This window comes from Heptranchias perlo, chromosome 33 (genome assembly GCF_035084215.1).
Source record: "Heptranchias perlo isolate sHepPer1 chromosome 33, sHepPer1.hap1, whole genome shotgun sequence".
NCBI classification, from domain to species: domain Eukaryota; kingdom Metazoa; phylum Chordata; class Chondrichthyes; order Hexanchiformes; family Hexanchidae; genus Heptranchias; species Heptranchias perlo.
The window spans coordinates 18,445,452-18,457,677 of NC_090357.1; positions in this window are offsets into that span (position 1 = coordinate 18,445,452).

A 12,226-nucleotide genomic window follows, 5' to 3' on the forward strand; every position below is an offset into this window, starting at 1 on the left:
GAAATATCCACAGGGGTTCTCCTGATCGCCCGCCGTAACATCGGAGGAAGATCAGCAGAAACCCCGGGGAATCTGTCTAAATGGCTGTTTACATCGCTTCTCTCTCTGCAGATCATCGGCTGACGTTAGGGCGGGAGATATGGAAAATCCCTGCGGAAATTCAGTTGTAAACTTGAACATGGTTTACAAACCTGTTGATATCATGCATGCAGCTACTAAATAGCATTAGCTGGAAATTTACTTTTATTATTTTTGTTCCAACAGTTTAATCCGCTCCTTTTCTGAAGGTGCTTACTCTTGCTGGAGTACATCTCCACAGGTGGGTACTCTGCTCAATTGGCCATTCTTCATGCAGTAAATACTGGTAGGCTAATCATAGGGGACTATGAATCCCCTCCCCTTGACTGTGAGGGGAATCATAGTCCAATCCAATCCTTACTCAATGTAAATATACACGTACATGCACTGTCCAACAGGAACCACCACGGACGCAATCAGGTGAGCAAACACTGGCTGATTATTCCCCTTCCTTGTTCTGGATGTGATAAGCCCATGAGAACAACTCTACTGCCACCCTGGCTGAGATCAGTTAATTCTGCACAGACTGGGGAATGAACCTGGGATCTTTCTGGTCTATATAGCTCAGTACCAAACCAAGCAGTACCTTTACCCACTAAGCCATCAGCGAGCTAATAGTTATAAATGTTTTGAACACAGTACTCCTTTAAGAAAGAGGCTATGTGCTACTTAGAGACCCCTTCGCCCAATGTATGACATCTACCATTATTATAATATTGAGAACTGTAAATGCACTCCCCCCCCCCTCTCCACTACAGTCAATTCAAGTGTCCAAGTTGTAATTAATTAGACTGTAAGCTCTTTTGTTTTTGACTGGATTAGACACAGATCCACACTGAGCGGAGAGTCTGTCATTGACTAGGTTATCAATACCATCACATTATGAATCAATATTGAACAAGACAACCTGGCCTAGATGTTCCATTTGTTTGCATTAGTTATATCAGCACAATCCGTTGAACTATTGAAAAAGATCACAGAATTGTAAGCGTAAGTGAGTTACGCCCAAAACTTGAGTTTCCGCGATCTTTTACGCTGGTTTAAAAATCACTGCACCAGAAGCTGGCACCATCCACAAAACTGGCCATGCCTCCAGATCGAAATAACAAGGATGGTGAGTGTCCACTGATTGCGTCCATTTATGGCCATTCAAGGAGGGTCTTCAAATTGCATTCATTTTCTTAGGCGCACAGGCACTAGGAGGTATGTTTTAAACATTTTTAGATATTAAAAAATATTTAATTTACTAAGAAACTGACTCATGTAAACCAATAAAAGTAGTAAATATTTCAGCATGGTATTTAAAGTCATTTTCAGTGAATTAAAACCAGCTTACTCACAGGTGGAGGACTGGACACTCTTATTAAAAATGCTTATTTTTTGTAATAAACCCATTTTCAGCTGTATTAATAAAACTGCACCAGATTACCACTCTCAAATACGACAATGAATATTTTTTAATGCAAAGAAAAAAAATAATTGATTACGTACTAGTACACTGACCGATTTCGCTGGTTCAGGGAAGATTTTATGTTTGTGATTATGCAAATACATTTTAGCAGAAACTTGAACTGTGACCTAACCAGTGCAAGTTCAAGCACAGTTTGCACCCAATTTCCCAATTGCGACTAAAGCAGAAACTCTACCCTCCCTGTGTTTAAAAGACAGTTGTCTATTGAATGGCTCAACTGTTAATTCTAAGTACATTATATCCTCATGCAGTTGTTCACACAGTAAATAGATATTGTGCACAATACCTCTTAACAATTATTTTGGTCTAATTCCTTTTCCTGGGTCATGAATAGTTTTTTTCCTGAGTTTTGGTCATTTTTACATTGCAGCTGTTATATAAAGAGCTAATTCTACATAACAATAAGCCAAGTCCTGACCAGAGTTAATCAACTGGAGACAGTGAGTATTGTGATCCCCATTAAATGGGTGGTACATAGTGAAGTACAAGCAGCTAGTATAACATTTCTGGTCAACTCAAAGCACAAAGACTGATTGCTGCTTTCGGATTGAAGATTTGCTTTTTAAATTGGGACCCATGTGCTTAATGTAAAAAAAAACAAGATAAACATTGTTAACTGACTTTCTAAGAGCATGCCCAACATTGTTAATAGCAATGTGTTCTAATAGAATTGACAATTTAAGATTTGCAATAGAAGTAGCTAATTGCCCAAAATCAAAGGAGGATGTACATTGACTCTTCCAGTACAATGGATAAGCTTAGATTATACAGTCGATGATACAAATACATGTACTGCAGCTTAATGTGTCTGTCCTTCTTTGCTCAGCACTCCACCAGTACCAGTGCAACTGAAGGTTAAAGACTGCAGCACTTACAAAGGTCAGTAATTGATAGTTTTTTTCCAAAACAAAGAATTAAGGAACTAGGCCAATTCTGAATACTTCATGTATTCACAATGGATTCAGCTAAGTCTTGTCATTATAGTTGCTGCGGAGTGACAGGCTAGGACTTTACTGCTTTAAAAATCATTTTGTTAAGGGGTAGAGTAAGGCAGTGGACAATGAACATTTTGTTTATGTCAGAGTAAAAGGCTTATTTCTGTCTCAAACCAACTTGTATCCTTTGCTATTTTTCCTTTACTAAGAGGAATAACTGGGATAACACTATACCTCAACTGTTTTTCCGAATGTTTGAAGCTACCTATTGGCACTGTATCCAATATTTCATTTCCTTCTATATGTTACTGGCTAAACTAGATCCTGTTTCAGTTTATTGAATTCTTGTCTTTTCAGTTTCTCTCCCTCCCCTCTGCTTCTGAAGGTGCTATTATTGTTGGGGTACGATTTGGTTCGCACTGGTTACCTTCTGATATCTCACCCAAATAGCCATGATTCACCCATGATTGTGACAGGGAGTGTCAGCAGGTTATCCATCTGTGGGGGTCATCAGAGTCAACCTCAATTCTGTCCACACATACTTACTTCCAGCAGAAGTGATCAGAAAGAAACACCCTAGCCAATCTTCTCTTCTTGACCAAGAGCACTGAATAGTGCCCCTATCCGTGCCCTCGTTGACATCAGTTAGCTCAGCACAGACGAGAGATCAAACCTCAGGACATCCCAAAGGACTTTACAGCCAATGAAGTACTTTTTTGAAGTATAGTCGCTGTTGTAATTTAGGAAATGCGGCAGCCAATTTGTGCACAGCAAGGTCTCACAAACAGTAATGTGATAATGACCAAATAATCTGTTTTAGTGATGTTGGTTGAAGGACAAATATTGGCCAGGATACCGGGGTGAACTCCCCTCCTCTTTTTCAAATAGTGCCATGGGATCTTTTACATCCACCTGAGAGAGCAGATAGGGCCTTAGTTTAACGTTTTATCTGAAAGACGGTACCTCTGACAGTGCAGCACTCCCTCATTTTGAGATTTTGTGCTCAAGTCTCTGGAGTGGGTCTTGAACCCACAACTTTCTGACTCGAAACAAAAGCGCTACTGACTGAGCCAGGACTGACACTGTATGAAAACCACATGAACAACAATTTTATCAGTGACTGTGTATGCACTGTTAATACTATAGAACTTTATAATTGATAGAAATGTTAGCATTATTGTTAGAGTGTCCTTATTTAAAAGTTTTTTTGAGGTGGGAGATGTATCGATATTGTTGTAACTTTGCATCCATAGTCAAGTACAGGAAGTTCCCTGACTGTTCCTCTGACGTAGAAGTGTTTGTATGACTGACAGTTGTATGACTGACAGTTTAAATGAAATGGTTGATCAGTAAAGAATACATGTTTGTAATCTCTGAAAGCTTTTCCAGTTTGTTAACAACTGAACTTAATAACAAACAGTACACATAGGGGGAGAAATTCAACTCGGTGCAAAAATCTGAATCACAGGGCACAATCCACCGTGCCCAAACTACGGCGGAATTATGCCGGACGCTATATAGGCTCGGGCGATTTAATCGTCCAGGGCGCTCACCTGAAACAGGCATTAGGCTCCTTAAATATGCAACCCCGGTGTCCAACGAGAGGTCCCTTAAAGGGACCGCTGGAGGCCATTCGAAGAAAAGGCCCAGGAAATGTTCTTTATTTTTGTGAGGGCAGGAGAAGCGGGAGTGCTCTGCCATGGCCCACACAAAAAAACTTCCAGTCTGCAGCTGGCACGTTTGCGGCCCCACAGGATTGTCTCCCCTTCCGTGCCAGCCAACTGAGCTTAGGTTCCGGCCAATTTCCCGCCCACCCTGACCAGTGAGCTGCAGCGGCACATCCATTTGATGCCATCGACATACAAATGAGGCCGGAGGCCGAATTTGGCTCGGGCCTCAGGCCAGCACCACTGTCACTGTCGCCGTCACCAGCTGTCGCTCAACCAATTTTACACCTGTTTTGGCAAATATCTGTAAACTTCTAACACAGCCGCTTAAAAATACATAGTTACAAAATAGCAGACTACCTGTCTCACGTGATAACTGTGTGGAGCAGTTTTAATTTACTGTATCAGGTCATCACATTCTTTCCTCTATTCTCCCGAAGAATGTGGCTCATGCTGGGGTACAATTCCAGTCCTCTGGTATCCTTCCCGAGTGGCCAATCATCATGGTTAGTCTAGATGGCTGAGCCAAATCCAATCCTCACCAGGCACTGCCAGATAATGATCAGGAGCAGGACCCTTGCTCAAAGGCACTGAGGCCAATTGTAGCACCCACACAGTCACTTTAGCTAAGATCAGCTAAGTAAGCCTAGACCAGGTGTGGAACCTGGGTTACTACTGGTTCTATAATCACATCATAAAATGTAGTTGTCGACTGTAAAGCATCTCCATACATCATGTTTGTTTAACATAGTGCGCCATTTATGTACACACTGCTACACATTATAGGCATACCAGCTATTAAAATTCAATGGAGAAGCCTTTATTACTAACAGCTTTAGAAATGGTGAACAGAATAGTGTACAGGTACAAAAAATTATTAAAAAGGCTAATGGAATGCCTTTATCTCAAGAGGACTGGAATACAAAAGGGTAGAAGTTACAGCTGTACAGAACTCTGGTTAGACCCCATCTGGAGTATTGCATTCAGTTCTAGACACCACACCTCAGGAAGGATATATTGGCCTTGGAGGGGGTGCAACGCAGATTCACCAGAATGGTGAGGGGGGCCAAAAGGGTTAAATTGTGAGGACGGGTTGCATTGAATATAGAAGTTTAAGGGGTGATCTAATTGAGGTGTTTAAGATGATCAAAGGAGTTGATAGGGTAAATAGAGAGAAACTATTTCCTTTGGTGGAGGAGTACAGAACAGGTGACATAACCTTAAAATTAGAGCTAGGCCGTTCAGGGGTGAAGTCAGAAAGCAATTCTTCACACAAAGGGTAGTTGAAACCTGGAACTCTCTTCCCCAAAAGCTGTTGAGGCTGGGGGTCAATTGAAAATTTCAAAACTGAGATTGATAGATTTTTGTTAGGCAAGGGTAGTAAGGGATATGGAACCAAGGCGGGTAGATGGAATTAAGATACAGATCAACCATGATCTAATTAAATGGCGGAACAGGCTGGAGGGGCTGTATGACCTACTCCTTTTCCTGTGTTCCTAGAATGGACAATCGTTAGATAATCAGTTCAGAAACAAGCATCACTGCAGTCTGCACGAGTCCAGCTTGCTTGATAAATTATGTAATGAAATTGCTATATGGGTTCTGCAAAGACATATACTGTTAACCAGACTCTCACACAGCTAATTAATTGAGCCTTATCCAGAATCAAATGGCCATAAATCAATGGAATGGATAGAAATATAATTTACTATCCCTATCTTATAAATGATAACATTTAATCTACAAGCTGGATAAAATCAATACCATTCTTGGTGTATTTTAATTTAATACAAAGCACAGATATATTTGTAGAAAGCAAGGTATTCAATAATCTGCAGAATATTGTAATTGTAATTATGAAACAACCATCAATATTGCTCCAGGTTCATCAGTCACTGTTATTTGGATCACAAGACCTCCTCAGCATGTTAAAGAGCAATATATCTGTTGCTGTTTACATGGTGTCCTCCATTAAAATCATAAAAAAAGTGATTGATAGCAGCAATCATTACAGGGGACTACAGCCTCTAAAACCGTTATAATTAACTGAATACAGTACACATATATTCAAGGCTGCTTTTAGTTAGGGGTCAGAATTTCGCATTGCCCACACCTTGGGCAGGTCGGGAGCACAAATTGGGAAAATGCACACTCCCAGCCTGAGAAGAATGAATTTCTATTCACTCTTAAGTACAGTGCACAGCACAAAGTGGCTTTATGGTTCTATTCAAGGCACCATTCCTCTGCTTCACTGCAGCATGGGAGCAGAATGGTAAGTACTTTACATTATAAACATAAAATAATAGGACGTTGCTACATCCTCATGAATTTCTCATCACTCCGTACTACAATAATACATTTTTTTGGTATCTGCATAGCTGCACTTTAAGTGTCATTAAAGTCTAGTCACGCAGCTAGCACATTAGAGTTAGGGGAAAAAACATTTGTTTTACTGGCAGCTTGAACTCATCAAATCTTTCTTCAGACCAGAAGTGAAAATGCCTGTACCTGTTCGAGACTGAAGTAGGTAATTGCATAAGCATCCAGCAGAGGTGAGGGGGGAGCCATGGAGGCAACGCTGTAATTTTTTGAGTTAGCTCCTGGGTGAAAGGGATAAGACAGAAAGTTAGATTATTTATAGCTGAATTAAAGATACAGAAAGTGTTCTTGTAAAAGGAATGGTTTATTCTCAATGTTATTCAGAAGCCGTCCCACATACTACAACACCAAAGTGCTGACCACTCATTTGTCTTTCGAATGAAAACTGAGGCTCCATCTCTCTTCTCAAGTGGATGTAAAAGATACCTTGGCACTATTTCGAAGAAGATCAGGAAAGTTCTCCCCTGTATCCTGGCCAATATTTATCCCTCAACCAACATCACTAAAACAGATTATCTGCTCATTATCACATTACTGTTTGTGGGACCTTGCTGTACACAAATTGGCTGCCTCATTTCCTACATTACAGCAGTGACTACACTTCAAAAGTACTTCAATGGCTATGAATTGCTTTGGGACGTCCTGTGGTTGTGAAAGCTGCTATATAAATGCAAGTTCTTTCTTTCTTTCCCCTAGGGATTTGATAGACCACAAAGTGCTGGTGCGATTGACTCTATAGGCAGAATGGCCCAACAGCAATCCATGCAGCTGCCAGAAGTATGAGTTAGCCTGGGAGTAGCCTGCAAACTGAGGGGGGAAAAAATGGAGGAAGAATGACAGGGAAGTGGACAATCGATCGTAAAGGTAACAGAACTACAGGATTGCTGAGTGAAGCCAACGCTACAACTGGTGCTTTGTTACCGTTTACCTCTCTGTGCAAAGGTAGAAGGATTTCTGTTGTTGCTGCTGTTATCTCCCTGTTGAAGAGTTTGTTGCTTTGCATCTGAATGAGACAATACTTTTGGGACTCCAAAAGCAGCAGATGAAACAAAGGAGGTAATTTTAACCTAACTCGCGGGCAGGAAATCCACCCTGCCCAATATTACTCTCCAGTAACTTCAGTTTCCCGATGGACGGGTTATGTTAAAATTGCCCCCATTATGTTTGTTTTCCTTCTGTGCTTGGTAATTCAATTTCTTTTTAAACCCACTTTCATATGTGTTTTGTGAATCTGCTGTTGACTTGGAAACTGTCTAATTTCAGCAGTTAAGTTTATCAAGGGTATGACATCAAAGAAATATATTTGTGTATCCTATTTCTTTCCCCTCTGCATCTCTTTCCTCTTTCTATCTAACTCCATCCTTAAGTACTGCATGATACCTTTAAACATGTCAACCTAGAAAACTGGAAAAGCTGACTGACAGCTTCAAAAAAACTGACAGACTCCAAAAACGGCCCAAAGTAAAGGCTGTAAGACATGTGAAAACAAAAAGTTACACTGAAAGTGCAGTAGGACGTGGGCTTGTCATAAGTTAAGCGGTAGGTATACCTAACTTTTCATCACTTCAATTGTAGGGGAAAATGCAGTTTGCAGCAATGATGGATTTAAAATTTACTGAAGGGAGATGTGAGCATTGACGGCATGATTTTTTTTTTCTAGAGGGACCCAGGGCGAATTTTGATTTTTGGACTTTTTTTGATGCATTTTCTGACACTTTGGAGCTGACTGTAATATTGGGGGTGATTTTAGGGGGCAATTATGGGTGCGTTGGGGTAGGGGGCTCTTAAAAACGCAGAAATCCCGTTCGGATTCGGAAGCCGGCTCCAACCCGCCGATTTCCAAGTTTCCTAGGGACCCACCTGTGTGCGTGGGCAACCCGAAAACGGAAGTCCCGCTGGCAATTAAAGCCGGCGGGATAACAGTTAAAGAGCCAAATGTACCTCATTGAGGTACTAAAGGCACTTTACCTGGGACAGATGAAGTAATTAGAATGATTTTTAACTTACCTGGACGGCTTGCCCACTGCTTCTGATTCACACCTGGTGAAATCAGGTTTGAAGAGCCAGATCAGGGAATAAGAAACTAAATAAAAAACCATAGACGGAAGTGAAAACACAAAATGAACCTACCTTTTCGCCCTGCTCCGATGTCCGATGTCTCCCACTCCGATGTCCCCCTCTTCACCCCACCCGATGTCCCCCCGATGTCCGCCTCGTCACCCCCCTCGATGTCCCCCTCGTCACCCCCCCCCGATGTCCTCCCAATGTCCCACACTTCACCCCCCGATGTCCTCCTGATCTTCCCCCAATCGTTCGCTCTCCCCCCCCGATCTTCCCCTTCCCCCCCCCCCCCCCATCTTTCCCTCTCCCCCCCCCACCCCCCGGCCTTCCAGTCCAGTGCCAGATCTTCCACTCTCCCCTCCCCGATCTTCCAGTCCAGCGCTGGATGATGCCTTGCTCTCTCATTTCCTCCGCCCCCCCCCACCCCCCCCCACCGACCCTCGCGTTGCAGATCCTGACGACAGCCAGCCTGTCAATCAGCTGCTGGGCGCAAAACCCGGAGAGAACGTTAATCAGCAGCAATCAACATGCGATTGCGTCGGAAACGGTAAGTTTTGTTCATGCGGGTTTGCCACGCCACCTTCACCTCTTCCCCCCCCCCCCCCCGCCGCTGCCAACCTGCCACCATTTTAAAATCGAGCCCATTGTCTTTCAAGCCAAAATGATTTCTCCTGGAAGGGTTACAGTAATTGTGGGGCCTTCAATATAACTCTACAGGATCGAATAAATCCAACCCCAGATACAACATGTTAATTTGCGAACTGAAATCTTTTACAACACACATCTATGATAATTCCAAACAGCAGTGCATCCTACTTGCAAGATTATCTTGCTTAGTTATCAATGCTTGTTATCGCATTGATCCTTGTCATCCACCCCATAGCAGCCCGTAGGTTGGTGCTAGATTATTGCTTTTATTTTTAAGTACCAGCAGAAGGGATAAGGACAAGGCAATATCTTTGAAACAGAAGTGTGGAATGGAAGGTCACATCTAAATCCTCACCTGTTTTAGATGCTGATCAACTTGCTGTGCGTTTCAAACATTTTCCAACGCAAGAGGCTAGAGAAATTACTGCTAGTGATAAGAACGCATGAATGCGTAACATTCCTCTGTCTGCTATTCTTACTGAGGGGTTAACACATTCAAAATAAATAGGTTAATGCTCTCCATTGAAAACGTGGACAGAGGAAAATTATTTGATTGTGTTAAGCATTTGTTTAGTGTATCACCAACACTTATTTCTGGCCAATATTGCTCTTTTGACCCCGTGTCAAACAGTTTCTTTTCTTGTACTGGAAAAAAGACTAAAATGTCCAAAAACGTGGTTTGCAGGAATAGGAATCTAAATTGTGAGCTCTCAGGTACACCTGATTGATTGCCTTCATCTGGAGTTTGTAATCTTTTGTACTCAAGGATTATTAAAATCTCTCTTCACAGTTCCCCGTGGATGATGGCCGCTTTAATACAAATGGTTCACTCCCCGATTACTGCATGGTAACATAGCAATCTCCACTACGAGCGCATAACTGGAAACTTCTTGCAATGTTACAGAATGTATTTGGGCTTTACAGTTCATTCACAAGCAGGCCACTCTTTCCATCACAAACCATAGTAATACACTACAGTAATATCCAAATATGGGGATCGCAGAGTGTTGTTTAAATTAAGTAAAACTCATCACCATTCCAACCTCACTCCCTATTCTTTTTCAAACCGTGGTAATTCTGCATGTGCAATGATAGGAATACTCAAATCAAGTCAGTTAATATACGTGTACCATGGACCTGCTTCCTTATCTCAGAAAAGCATCTGCAACTAGTGTTGAAGATAAAAAAAAACCTTCACATAAGACAACTGTCAATTATACTCCAGAAAGTTCCCTTGAGGAAAATGAAAATGATTTGAAAGCTACAATTTAGCAACCTGCTAGGTATATATAACTTCTTCAGAGACAAACAATAAATAATATATCTGCAACTCTCAGAAACCATCAGCTCATCTGAAACATTTCTGCCTCAAGTTTGTGAGCAACTATCAGTGGGAGGAAGTAATCTCCTATTGCTTCTATTAGCCTTCAATCCCACCATCTAATTAATCTGATTGGTTGATACTGACAAACTGACACATAACTATTAGCTTAAAAACCAATGGTGGCAGGTATGTACCTTTAGTCTTTTTAGCACCAATGAATGGTTCTGTGTTTTTGCCCATTCAAATGCAAAGTCTTTGCTATATGTAATGCTCCAGTCCCATATTAGTGTGCCCATTGATTAATAATTCCTCTGCTGAGATAATAACGTTTAAATTATCTAGCAATATTCGCTGTTGCCTAATAATGAAAGCAGCTGACTAACGTCAAAGTGTTGCAAAGTATAGTGTCCTGTTCTTCAGTGCTGTACCCTTTGGCTTGAGTCTCCTTGGTGGCTAACAATGATGTACACCAGCCAAATAATGATGCCTCAGAAGAAACCTAAAACTCAGAGGTGGAGAAAGGCTTGGCAACGTGTCAGTCTATCTTCTGGCAATGACCACGCCTGCTGCTGCCTGTGCTGGGAACCAGTAGCTCATGGTCCCTTTGTTCCCCAAGCCTTGCTGAAAGAGGACATGCAGAGATGAATGATTATGATGGACAATGAAAGAAACAAGTGAAGAAAAATGGAAAAAAAATACATTTAAAAAAAATAATTTCAGCGAGGACAGATTACACACCTCAGTGACAATCCTGAGAAGTTGACCAAGGCTATCAGATTAATTTGCAGTCTACTAGAGGACTCCCTTCCAGGCATCTTGTGTTCCTTTTATACAAAAACTCAACTAGGAATCTACAGGACTTAAAACCTAGATGGTGTAGAATAAATGAACTGTGACATTTTTTAAGTGGCAATTCTTTGTCTTCTGAAAGGCAAAGGAATCTCCAGATATATGTTGACAGCACAAGACCAGGTCAGAGGGAAACAGCTTGAATATATGATCCAGATAGAGTGCTTGGTAAAAGGAGCCTACCTTCTGAACTACCAATATTTTTGACAAGGGAAACTACAATTTTTGGTAAGGTCTATTAGTTAATAGTTCATGAGTTAATTAAGCTAGGAAATCAAGACAAAAAAATCAGGGATTCATATTCTTCTGTGTTCTATTTTTCGCACATTGGTTAACACATGTGTGTCAAATTTTTGTGTGTGTTATTCTGACAAATTCCAGGAACCTATTTATTTTATTCTAATGATAGTTCACAAGGGAACTTCAACCCCTCGATACAAAAAAATGAAAGCTTTTGCACTGGGACATAAAATTATACTTTTATGTTTTTTAACTAATGAATGTATTGTTTATTCTGAAATTTGGTGTAGTCACAGGAAAATCTGAAAGGAAAGAATTCCCCAGGTAACTGTAGCAACATGGTAAATGCAATTGTGGGGATTTCTTCCCTTTTAGAATGCGTTTTCGATTTGGCTCAAACAGAGAAAATCTTCACAAAGGCATTTGGCGTGTTGCTACATTTAGTGAAGGGAGACATTATAACCCCACACTCAGCTGCTAGTTTAACATTATGGAATTACGCATAAATGACTCCTTTAGTGGTGGCTTGGCTCAGTTGCTGGCACTCTCGCCTCTTCAGTCACAAGATTGTAGG